Here is an 11,643-nt window from a genome sequence, read left to right on the forward strand (position 1 = left end):
CATCCACGTCCCACGATGTCTTCTCCCGCCCTCGATGACTGACAGGCGTCTCAGCCAATCAGGTTACAGGTAGCCAGAACCGGCCAACGTGATTGGCTGAGACGCCTGTCATCTTATTCAAGGGGCGTACAGTCTGTGCGCTCCGAGAATAAGCTTCCGGGCTGTATTGGGAAAGCCTATCAGAGCCGTTGGCTTTGATAGACATTTCCCTACAGCCAACCAGCTGGCGTTATTCAGATGGCCGGACATTGAGCGCCGACCATCTGAATAACATCGGCAGCGGCGAAAATAACATAGATTCGTGCAATGCATGAATCTATGTTATTTCACTCAGTGGCGGTGAGAGCCAGAGGGGGCAGCGCTCCAGCGCCCCCTATGGACGAACCGCCACTAGTAGAGTGGATGACCAAGCCGTCCTCATCCTCTCTCACCCACGCTCAGGGTACTTTGTCTGGCAAAGCAGCTGCCAATGCGGCCTCTGCTCAATGGCATCAGTCACTCCTTCCCTAGCCCCACCATGTCCTCCTGAGGAGTCCCCCGAACTGTTAGACCACAATGTTGGGTACATGCTGCAGGAGGATGCGCAGCGTTTTGAAGGCTCCGATAATGGTACACAGCTAGAGGAAGGCAGTAACGTGAGCCCAAAGAGGGGGTGCCCAAGAAGGACAGCAATCTGGCATTCATGTTCCCCCAGCTGCAGCATACTGCCAGGTTTTCTACAGTGATGAGGAGGGTGGGGATTATGAGGTCACTGACTCCACGTGGGTGCCTGATAGGAGAGAGAAGGAGGCACATCTCCAACGAGGTAGCACACCGACTGCATCACAACGCAGAGCTCAGCATGTGCTGTCTCTCCGCGTTATTCCAAAAGTTCTTTGGTGTGGGCCTTTTTTGAGACAAATGCATCAGATCGCACCGCTGCTATTTGCAACATATGTCGCAAGCGTGTCTCGCGTGGCCAAAACATCACCCGCTTGGGCACCACATGCTTGACCAGACACTGCCATGCAGTTCGTTGGCAAGTGTACCTCAAAGACCCACACCAAAGAACAAAGCGGACCTCTCCTTGCTCCTCATCTGCTGGGATCTCCAACCCCACTATACCTTCAGTCCTCTCTGAAGCCTGCACTGATAGGACTGAAGGTGTAGAATTTGGTGTGTCACAGCCAAATACTTGCTGGCAATCTACTATCGGTACACCAATGTCGGATTGTACCAGGCAAATTTCCCTGCTGCAGCGCCAAAATAAGTTTTCTCCCAGCCATCCACATGCCCAGCGGTTGAATGCTAGCTTAGCTAAATTGATAGCACTTCAACTGCTGCCTTTTCAGTAGGTAGATTCTACCCCCTTCCGTGAGTTTGTAGAATGTGTGGTACCTCAGTGGCAGGTTCCCAAATGCCACTTTTTCTTACGGAAGGCGATTCCGGCTCTCTACAGGCATGTGGAAGGCAATGTCTTGGCCTCGCTGGACAGGGCGGTCAGTGGTAAGGTGCATATTACGCTAACTCATGGTCCAGCAGGCATGGACAGGTATGTTGCCTATCTTTCACGGCGCATTGGGTGACTGCTGGGAAGTATGCAGGACAAGGTACAGTAGTGTTGGAGGTTTTTCCGCCACCACGCCTCCAAAATGACACACCTCTCTCCTCTTCTTCTTCCTCTGTAGCCTCTTCCTGTGCTGATGTGTCCTTGGAACCAGCGGTGCTCCGTAGGCGTTCAAGGGGCTACGCAGGCAAAGATGCCATGCGGTGCTTGAGCTGGTGTGCTTGGGGGACAGAAGCCACACTGGCAGAGGTTCTGTCAGCTCTGCAGGGGCAGGCTCAGAGGTGGTTGACGCCACGCCAGCTTAAGCCAGGAATGGTGGTTTGCGACAATGGCACCAACCTCCTCTCCGCCCTGCGACAGGGACAACTGACCCATGTGCCCTGTTTTGCTCATGTCCTTAACTTGGTGGTGCAGCGGTTCTTGGGCAGGTACCCGGGCTTACAAGATGTCCTGAAGCAGGCCAGGAAACTGTGTGCATTTCCATATAATGCCAGTGCTCGGCTGGCAGACCTCCAAAAGGAATACAACCTGCCCAAGAACCGCCTAATCTGTGACATGCCCATCAGGTTGAACTCTACGTTGGCCATTCTGCAGCGGCTGCATACGCAGCAGAAGGCCATCAATGAGTATCTGTGCCAGGATAGGGTCAGGGAAGCTTGTTTTTTTTTTTTTTTCATGCAAGTGGGCCATGATCAGGGATGCATGCACTGTTCTGTCACCATTTAAGGAGGCCACGAGGATGGTGAGCAGTGACAAGTGCATGCATCAGTGACACTGCCCCTCTTATCCACCTTTTGGAGCACACGCTGAGTGGAATAATAGACAGGGCCCTTGCAGAAAGGTCTGTGCAACGTGTTCCCAGAGAATGGGAGGTTACAAAATCCTGGTCCTGGACAATGTGTTGCTGAGGCTTCGGTTAGTCAGAGAAGGCGCGGTGGAGAAGGTGGCCATCTGACCGATGCGTTCAGACAATTTTTTAGTCCGCAGCCCCAAGGTATGACCGGTTCCAGCAACCATCGCCAGCGTCTGTTTTACATGGTGCGGGAATAACTAGGGGCAAGATCAGACTTGGACACCTTTCCCACCGAAAATCCTCTGGCTTACTGGGTCTTGAGGATGGATCACTGGCCAGAGCTTGCACAGTACGCAATTGAGCTACTGGCTTGTCCTGCATCCAGCGTTCTTTCAGAACGCACATTCAGTGCTGCTGGAGGCTTTGTTACCGATCACAGGGTGCGCCTCTCCACCTACTCGGTCGATCGACTGACCTTCATAAAAATGAATCAGGCTTGGATCACCACCAGCTACCAAGCACCTGATGCTAATATAACTAAATCATTTTTTTTTTTAAATGTCAGATCCCTTCAAGACTGCCTATGCTGATGCTGAGTGACTATCCTTTTCCTCCTCAATGATCATGCTGATAGCTTGTAAGAACATTTTGATTCTGGGCACCGCCACCAGTGGCTAAGGCCCAATTCTTCTGCCCCCAGGGGCGTGTAATTACAATTTTTGATGCAATACTTTGCAGCAGGGCTTATTCCTGCACTCCAACTAGAGTATCTGTGAGGGGTTGCAGTGTTGTGGCACCAGCACAAGTGCCTAAGGCCCAATTTTTGATGCCATACTTTGCAGCAGGGCTCATTAGTGTGCTCCAACTAGAGTATCTGTGAGGGGTTGCTGTGTTGTGGAACCAGTGCCTAGGGCCCAATTTTTCTGCCCCTGTTCAACAGGGGCATGTAATTACAATTCTTGATCTAATATTTCACAGCAGGGCCCATTCCTGCTCCCACCAAGAGTAACTGTGAGGGCTTACAGTGTTGTGGCACCACCACCACCAACAAAGGCCCAATTTTTATACCACTGTTTAACAATGGCATGTAATTACAATTCTTATATAATAGTTTACAGCAGGGTGTTCCAGCGCCCACCAAGACTAACTGTGAGGGCTTACAGTATTGTGGCAACACCAACACCTAGGGCCCAAATTTCTGCAGGGTATATACGGCAGGGCCCTACTTTTAAACATCCAACTTACAAACGACTCCTACTTGCAAACGGAAGGAGACAACAGGAAGTGAGGAAATCTACCCCTAGGAAGGGAAATTCTCTTCTGTAAGTGGTGTCTCTTGTCCACTGATAATATAGATAAAGAGAAAACTGCGCCAAAAAAATTATACTGGCAACCAAAGGCTATATATAAATAAAAAGTGAATGTGGATATCAAACACATAAATAAATAAATAGTGTCCAAAATTGTGTTGATTAAGTTGCGTTGGTGTCCGCAATCAAGACAAACAACACCACAGTGAGCTTCAAAAACATCCGTGAGGGACCGTCACCACATGGAAAGCCGCTTACCGAAATGGCAGGTTTAAACGGCAATGAAAAGTGCAGTCTCCGTCCACAAGTAGAACCACTGGATGACAGGAGCCCTGACAGTGTAACCTCAGATCCTATAGTTGCTATAATCTCTCCAAGCATGTGATCCATAGCTCATAAATAACAAGAAAGTGGACCATAGCGTGATACCGTTTAGGCCAATTTATATAAAAAAAGGAATATTGTACTTACAGATTGTAAAAAGCATAAAAACATAAATTGGGACAGCGTACAGTGACGTCACCGTGCTCGATGTGAAGGAGGAAGGGCTCCTATAGTGCCGGCCGGCATTTATTTTTATGCTTTTTACAATATTCCTTTTTTTTTTATAAATTGGCCTAAACGGTATCACGCTATGGTCCACTTTCTTATTTATGAGCTACGTATCACATGCTTGGAGAGATTATAGCAACTATACGATCTGAGGTTACACTCTCGGGGCTCCTGTCATCCAGTGGTTCTACTTGTGGACGGAGACTGCACTTTTCATTGCTGTTTAAACCTGCCATTTCGGTAAGCGGCTTTCCATGTGGTGACGGTCCCTCACGGATGTTTTTGAAGCTCACTGTGGTGGTTGTCTTGATTGTGGACACCAACGCAACTAAATCAGCACAATTTTGGACACTATTTATTTATTTATATGTTTGATATCCACATTCATTTTTTATTTATATATAGCCTTTGGTTGCTAGTATAATTATTTTGGCGCAGTTTTTCTTTATCTATATTATTTGTGTTTATACCACCTAATTGCAGCTTTCTGGTTTATCATTGCCTGTGTTTATTTGTTAAGGTTAGCACGTTTTTTTTTTTTGTATTATAATTCCTGTCCACTGATGCTTTATCACCAATCCTTGTTTCAATACAAACCCCAAATAAAAAAAATAAAAAAAAACATTTGTCATTGGGACAAAGTGAGGTGCAATCTTCTAAACAGATGCACACAGACAGCAAAACAAATGTTACAGGGGTGATAACCCTTCTCTATGTTTTCCAAAAAGCTTAAAAATAGTCTTTTTGGCTGGAGATACACTTTAAAAAAGTGCCAGTTCAAAATTACAAACAGATTCTACTTAACAACAAACCTACACTCCCTGTCTTGTTCGCGCCGCCTGTATACTGCTGTTCAAAGTATATAGGACCAAAGGGGCTGGTAATGACCTGGGGGGAGGGGGGAAACCCATGCTATTTTTCTCAATGATTTTCATCCATATTGCAGGGACCAGACATTACATTAAAGCCGCAAGCAGTTTTAAATGACTTTTTTCTTATAGTAATGTCATTTTGTGCAGGGACAGTTCTAAACACGTGCCACTTCACAGGCATTCTATAGACACCCAGCAGGTACGATATTTAAAGGAATTTTTCAAATTTTTTTTTTTTTTTTTTTACTTTAAGCACCATTAAAATCACTGCTCCCGAAAAAATGACAGTTTTTAAAACTTTTTTTTGCATTGATACATGTTCCCTGGGGCAAGACCCGGGTTCTCAAACCCGTTTTATGACAATAACTTGCATATTGGCCTTTAAAATGGGCACTTTTGATTTCGAACATTCAAGTCCCATAGACTTCAATGGGGTTCTAAAGTTTTCACAAACGTTCGGTCCGTTCGAAGGTTCTGGTGCGAACTGAACGGGGGGGGGGGTTCGTCTCATCCCTATTCTCAGGTCACATGGTAACCGCAACAATATCACAGTGGACTATGTTGACGGGAAACGTTAATAGATGATGTCTGGAGCACAAATATGTTACGTTGAAGTAAGCTGGTTCATGAAAAATGTATATTTACTCTGCTAGAGCTGTAAAAATCCAGTCAACTGGCAGATCAGTATAAAATTTAAATATGTTAGGACTGAAGGTCTCAACATTAACAGCGCTAAAATCAGAAATCTATATAAAATTTCAGTGCTACACAATTATATGCAGAATATTGTGATGTGAATGATGTTATGGACTAATTTGATCTTTGTGGTTTTATGCTGGTTTTATAATATTCACATCACAATATTCTGCATATCATTGTGTAGCACTGAAATTTTATATACTTCTGATTTTAGCGCTGTTAACGTTGAGACCTTCAGTCTTGTCATATTTTAATTTTTCATTGTACATTTATAATAGCAGCTTTGGTGCGATAAACATTTTTTTCCACTTGAGCGCTGGAATTAGCGACACTCGGTGCCTCTGATACATTATTTTTGGCAGATTAGTATGCATGCTGTATAGTTTTGGCCCCAGCCTATATACAGCAGGGGTGCCCAACCAGCGGCCAAGGGCCACATGTGGCCCGCGACCTCCTGTTTTGGGTTAGCGGGTTAGCAAGCCCAGATCGCAGGTTGCCGACCCATGTGAAAGCAGACTTAAGGCCCATTTCACTTGATTGGTTCAACCCACACAGACCCCCCATTCATCTCTATGGTCCAATTGCACCCACCTACCTCCCATCCACTAAATAAAAACAGAAGGGCATCTGTCCCCTTTTATCTGGTTAGATTGGATGGGAGGGCCCACAGAGTAGAGTGGGCTGTGTCCGTTCTGCATATGCAGAGTGGACACGGATTCTGTCTTCCGTCCACTCCACTTATTGTGGCCCGCGACCAGTTACCGAGTCGCTTATGTGGCCCTCGCTCTTCAAACGGTTGGGCACCCCTGCTATACAGCAACTTCTGATGGAGCTTTATGGACGTTATTTATTTATACTTTTTTTTTTCTGTTGGTTGAACTAGATGAACTTGTCTCTTTCCATCTGAGTAAGTAAATGGGTGAGTACATTAGCAAATGGTTAAAGAATGACAACCCAAATGCTGTACCGTGTACCTGTATGAAACATGTATCCTGTTCTCTTTGTATTTTCTTCCTTTGTGTGAAATCCATGGTGTTTCTGCTAGTCCCTCTGCTTTCCTATTAAAAACTGACCACACTAGGCATTACAGCACAACATGGTCGGTTTTCTAGCTGTACTGGGAGCTTGCTCTCCTCCAATAACCAGACTTGTGCTGCCACACAGTCATTCACTGGGAAAACCAGTGTACTGCTGTTTTTCCTCCTCTAGCTCCTTATGCAGCTGAGAACAGAGGGTATGTAATCACTTGTATAAAATGTCTTTCTTTATATGTACAGTATATACAAATGTTTTGCCTTTGATTTCTATTTTAAATGGAGTGGGTTGTTTTACAAAGCGAGGGTTCACATATACTTTGATTAACTCTCCCACTGTACCTCCAGCTGTGCCAGCCAAGAGTGAAAATGGCGATTTATCAAATGGGCACACTTTTTACTAGTATCTCATAAAACCAGATTGCAACTTATAATTTGCCTGTGGATTCAGCTTTCAGTAAAGGATTTAGATGCACCACCTCCAAGATTAAATCCCTCGCGCACACCCTTCAACACTCCAGACACTACTGTACACTTCCACATGGATTGCACAATGTTGCGTTACCCTCTCATTGCTTCTATATATCAGAATGACCTTCTGTTTTCCCAACACCATCATTATTATGGAACTTTCTTCAGACCAGTGTGTTCACTCTAAAGCCTTGTACACACGGTTGGACTTTTTGCCAACAAACTTCAAAATGAGCAAGTTTTCCAAAAAATCCGTCCGTGTGTACGTTTTTTGGCTTTCATCGGACAAAAATTCACTCTGCAAACAGACAAACTTTTCGGCAACAAAAGTCTGGTGGTGCAAAGTCCGACCGTGTGTACAGAAATCCATCGGACTTTTGTCCAAAGTACAAATACGCATGCCCAGAACCAATGTTAAAGTCAACCAACAATAGCAGAACTTGACCAAAGGGTGGCAGTAAAGAGCAGAAAATCCATGTGATGTTGGGAAAGTTTTAGGAAAGTTTGCAGAAAAGTCAGAGCGTGTCTATGCTATGGGTGTGCCCGGCCAACTCCCTTCGGACAAAAATCCACGGAAAAGTTTGTTTGAAGTTCGACCGTGTGTACGAGGCTTTAGATTGGATTCACATCTATGCAGTTTTAGTGCATTTTGCAGATTTGCACTACAGCCGCAGACGAAGGAGAATCTTGTCTTCTAGTACTGCTGGACCTAAGTGCAGCTTTTGATACGGTAGACCACTAATTATTGCTGACACGGCTAGTTGAAGTAGACGGAGTTGCGGAATGTGATTTATCGTGGTTCTCCTCCTTCTTGGAAAACCGATCACAAATAGTGAAATTATGCCCTTTCACATCTGAAAAAATGCACAGTGTCATGCGGAGTCCCCCAGGGATCCCCTCTGTCGCCTGTTCTTTTCAATATCTATCTCCGCACGCTTTTTGAAATCATCAGCAACCAGAAGTTACTTTACCACTCCTATGCAGATGACACACAACTGTATTTTCGCATCTGCAACAAAAAGGATCATTATCTCGGACTAGAGAAATGCCTTTCTTTGATAGAAAAGTGGATGACAAAGAGTTACCTTAAACTCAATGGCTCAAAAACAGAACTTCTTCTGTTTCAGGCCAATCTGAAGATTCATCCCGCAACAACATGGACGCCCCCGCCCATTCTGGGTCAATCCATCACCCCTAGCACCAAAGTCAAAAGTCTGGGAGTCATCTTCGACACCTACATGACAATGGACGCACAAATAGGGTTAGTAGTCAGCGGATCGCACCATCTGCTGCGCCTTCTACGCAGACTCACTCCCTTTATCCCAAAAAAAGACATAGCAGTCGTGGTGGGGACACTTATCAACTCCAGACTTGACTATGCAAATGCCCTCTATCTTGGACTCCCAAAATACCAAATCACTCGTCTGCAAGTCATTCAAAATACGGCCGCTCGACTTGTGACTGGGAAAAAAACATGGGAATCAATCTCACCTTCGTTGAGATCCCTTAATTGGTTGCCTGTAAAAGACAGAATCACTTTCAAAGCTCTCTGTCTAATGCATAAGTGTATTCTGGGAATTGCCCCCCAATATCTATGCGAGAAAATAAAAGCTCACAACACCAATCGCATTCTGCGATCCACCAACCAAAATCTACTCCAGATACCCAAAGCCAGATACAAGTCCAAAGGAGAACGAAGATTTGCGGTCTGGGGACCCAGACTATGGAACGCTCTACCAACCAGCATCCGATTGGAGGTAAACCACCTGGCCTTCAGGAGAAAGATCAAGACCCATCTCTTCTGAGGGCCCAGGGAATGGATACCAAGCGCCCAGAGGCGATTCAGTTTGCATGTGTTGCGCTATATAAGTTTCTCACTCACTCACATTTAACATGGTTTCCTATGGAACACGTTCTGTAGTGCAAATCTGCAAAATGCAAAAAGCACTAAAACTGCATAGATGTGAATCCAGCCTTAGTCACTGCCCACCCCGATCATCGCAAGATGCTTAAGTGCCCTACTTTCTTTGAGGAGTGGGAAAACTTAACATGTCTACCATCTGTACAGGTCACCAATTGTGTTACCACCTTTCCTTGGAAAAAGTATATAGCCACAGTAAGTGTGGCTTGTTTCTTTGGGGCTTGAACTAAAAGGAGATACGTTTTACACATATGCATTTATAGAGTGCACATCATCAGGGATTGGGTAAAGGCAGATCTGTGCAGCCATGGTTCACCAAGCTACAGTGTGTAGTGGTGATATCACTAGAATTACCAACTCTAGCTTTCTAAAAAAAAAAATGCCCAAGAGAAGGTTAAATGCTGCTCTTATCCTATCCTAGCTACTGTAGATGGTGCACATATTTTAGGTTGCACAACACCTGGTAATCTTCAAACTATTTCCTATGATTTTAGGGCATCAAACACCTGATTGTTTACCACCTACCCTGGGCACAAATGACACTACTGCCGAGCAACATCATTAGGTAGCATCACTCTCTGAAGCATTCAGGACTTGCCTGTGGCATCCCCAAACTGGACGGAATGACAGCTAGAGCATTTCTATCACTGCTATTTGCCTTTTTATAAGATCTTCTAAGGGCATACGTTATTGTTTCAGAAAATGTTCCTTTTTCTACATTCTGTTTGTAAAGCTTATATTGTGGGTTGTTGTACCGGCGCAAAAACAAAAAATATTTTGTGCTGCTATAATTAAAGTGTTTGGTCTGCTGCAGTTGTGGTATACTCCACCAGGTGGTGCAGTTGTGTACATTTTATATAGGTGTTCGAATTTGAACATTCGAAACGCGTCGAGGCCTAGGGGTACCACACGTTTGTAACACGGCACACGACTTTGACCTCCGCAACGGTATCGCACAGGCACTTCCGCCTGCTGGAACGCACTACGGCCGAGGCTTGGAGCGCACACCGGGGGAGGTAGCAGTGACGCTGGACAGGCTAGTGCCAGCTTAGGCACAAGAGCATGCAAGTGCATATTCTGCTTTTTAAATGTTTTATGAATAAATCGTTAAAAACGTACTACACCATCTGGGAGCAAAAAAAGAACCCATAGAGAGTTGGAGCGCGGAGGTTCGGGACCAGCAGTGGAAACCGCACACCATATGTTTACATGCTGTTTATCTTTTTGGATCTGGTGAGAGCATAGCGTAATAGGAGGTGGTGGTGACACTTACATTTAAGGTGGAAAAGTCACAATTTTGCAGCAAGGCACAAATTTATGCACACATTGGAAACACACTTTGAGGACTTTTCATTTTAATGCACGATTACACTGGACTATTTCTTATATAGATCGGTTATAGTTTTTTGTACTTATATAGTTTTTTGTACTTATTTATTTATACACATTATTGATTGTTAGCGCATTGGCGCCTCTGAGTTTGCGGGAAAAGGGGTTTATATAATAATATTTTTTTATACATGTGATCGCATCACAATATATGTTTTAGGGACCACGTTGGTACACTATATGAGTTTATGATTGCTACGTGTAGTTTAGTCATATATATTTATTTATATATTCATTTATAGAAATAGGTTTATCAAAAAATTGTGAACTGGTGTTCAAAAAGATAAAAAACAGCGCTTATGAGTGGGTAAGTGACCACTCAGTAGTAAATAATCCCAAAGATCGGTGATGGTGTGATAGGTGATAGACTATGGTACAGGTGCACCGAACTACCAAGAAAATCACCTGAATGTGGAATACTCCCCCAATTGGGGTGCAGACTTACCACAGTAGAATAAATTCTATACTCAAACCATCAGATCAACAGGTACTGTATGGAGTTAACTTCTCAGACGGAGACACATGAAAGGCAAAAAAACACATACAAATTGCATAGTGTGATATTGCACAAACAAAGTCCTGCTGATATAGGTAAACTAGTGGTTAATGCCCGTACAGTGTATCAAACGAAAATGAACATATAAACAAATGGTATCACCGCTGTCGCTGACGTCTTCCAACCCCCAGGGGCCGCGCGTGTGCTGCGGGAATAGTAAGGTGTTTTTCCTTGCTGTGGTTGGCGTCTGGTGGAACGCGGTGGAACGCACTGTTGTCTTCCTGTGTAGCGCTGTCTGTAGCCACGCCCTGACGCGTTTCGTCACTTCCGACTTCAACTGACGCCCTCAGTTGAAGTCGGAAGTGACGAAACGCGTCAGGGCGTGGCTACAGACAGCGCTACACAGGAAGACAACAGTGCGTTCCACCGCGTTCCACCAGACGCCAACCACAGCAAGGAAAAACACCTTACTATTCCTGCAGCACACGCGCGGCCCCTGGGGGTTGGAAGACGTCAGCGACAGCGGTGATACCATTTGTTTATATGTTCATTTTCGTTTG

Source organism: Rana temporaria, chromosome 13, assembly GCF_905171775.1.
Source record: "Rana temporaria chromosome 13, aRanTem1.1, whole genome shotgun sequence".
Classification (NCBI taxonomy): Eukaryota; Metazoa; Chordata; class Amphibia; order Anura; family Ranidae; genus Rana; species Rana temporaria.